Here is a 2,107-nt window from a genome sequence, read left to right as displayed (position 1 = left end):
AGTCATTATTTGGTATTATTTAAGGGTGTAGTTTTGAGGTATTGAACAAAGTCATTATTTGGTATTATTTAAGGGTGTAGTTTTGAGGTATTGAACAAAGTCATTATTTAGAATTCACTGGATGCAGGCAACACCATTTTGTCACTTGATGTAGAAGTACAACATTCATACAACATTTATTTCTTTTAGTTTTATTTTTCTCCTTGACATAAAAATACATCAATAAATACATAAACACTCATACAACTTTCTTAAAAAAGTAAAACATATTTAAATTAAATTTGAAAAAATCCCATGAGATACAGTTTTGTGGAATGTTTGGTTAAGATATGAAGATAATCCACTATGTAATTCTCGTAACCTATAACAAAATATCAATAAGAAGTAATTTTCTTATCTTTAAATCAAATATCATTGTGTATCAAGGACTCACGATCGTAAACACAAAAAATTCAAAACAATTATTCCAAATATTAAGTAACAAATGCCTAGACAATAAACTTCCACAAGTAAGCAACATAAATTTAGGCAAACTTTTTATGTTAAGTTCTAAAATCGATATCTGTATGTTACTATATTTGATATTTTTAAAAACAGTATTTATGGAAACTATTAATGTTAATCAAATTATATTCATGATCAATTTATTTTTCTATAGTTTGATGTCTGCCAAATGAAAACTTGAAATTGTTTTTGTATCATATCGACCTTTATGTTTTAAATGGTGAATTCAAGGACATGTGTAACTTTAAGGGTGAACTACCACCAACAAATCATCCATGATTATGATGTCACCTAGTGAACTACCACCGACCAATCATCCATGATTATGATGTCACCTATGTAATGGTGTCAATCACCCGACCAGAGTTTACGTTTTGTAAGAATAGCAATTTTTGATCTGTATAATATATAAAATGTATATAATACTACAGATAATCAGTTTAAATACAAAAGTGACAGAACGTAACGTGAGGAATGATACTAGCACACATAAACAATACCACTTTAGACCAAATTAGGGAACAAATTATGCTATATTACCGCAGAATATTTTAAATCTAAATCACAGTTTCTTGGTTGGTCTTTAAAACATGCATGTACACGAGTACAGGTGAAAAGTCAAATCAATGAGGCAAACACGAAACATCATAATGTAAAATCCACCACTATATCGAAAGCAACATCATGGAAATATGAAAAATACAATAACGAATTGAAACTCACGCCACTAATATTCCAAGTGTTTCAAATTACACCAGAGAATAAAATTAATACCATGATTTTGAAAGGAATGCTCCGCAAGCGATAGTTACAAAATTGTATTTATGATTTTGTGCATTTGTTGGTATTCTCTTGCTTTTTGTCAACCTTTCGAAATTTTACGGAATCAGTAAATGCATAGGATATATACACATTTCTTACAAGAACCTACAATAACCCATACTTGAAATGGTTATAAAGAAAAAGAAAAGAGTTAAGTCGTGCAATTCACTGGAATAATTAAATTAAGCAAGTAGAAAATATGAGTAAAACAAGTAATTACAAAGGGGGATATAAAACGGAAAAAGACAAAACACAGCCAAATATAGTATATTCTTACTATGCAAAATGCACACAATAGTGTGAGATTTCACAAGTATGTACCGCAATGCATCTACCCCTATTACTTTTCGAGTCTTAGAAGAAAAATACAAAATATAAGTGAACTTTCTCCGTTAGGAAAACAAATGTTAATAAAGTTACATGTACCTTTGACAAATTTATTTTTCTGGAATTCTTATAACTTATAAACAAGAGGCCCAAGGGCCTTAGCGGTCACCTGAGTTATATCATAGGTACTGGTAGCTTTATTTTATTGTTTAAATGTGATGTGGAAATCAGCATGTAAACTAAGTGAAATACAATACTTGTCATGTCATCAAAGGATAAGAATTTGGAAATATTGGTTAATTTTCCCTTTGGGGCCCCGCCCTGGCCCCAGGAGTTTGGGTAGGATTCTCAATTTTACAATTTAAAACCATCTTCCTCCAAAGATAATTCTCACTACATAAAAATGATTTCCTACAGAAAGTTGTCAAAATATACACAAAAGTGTTATTTCCCT

Source organism: Mizuhopecten yessoensis, unplaced genomic scaffold (genome assembly GCF_002113885.1).
Source record: "Mizuhopecten yessoensis strain PY_sf001 unplaced genomic scaffold, ASM211388v2 scaffold10979, whole genome shotgun sequence".
Lineage (NCBI taxonomy): Eukaryota > Metazoa > Mollusca > Bivalvia > Pectinida > Pectinidae > Mizuhopecten > Mizuhopecten yessoensis.
Note: the sequence above shows the minus strand (reverse complement) of the source record.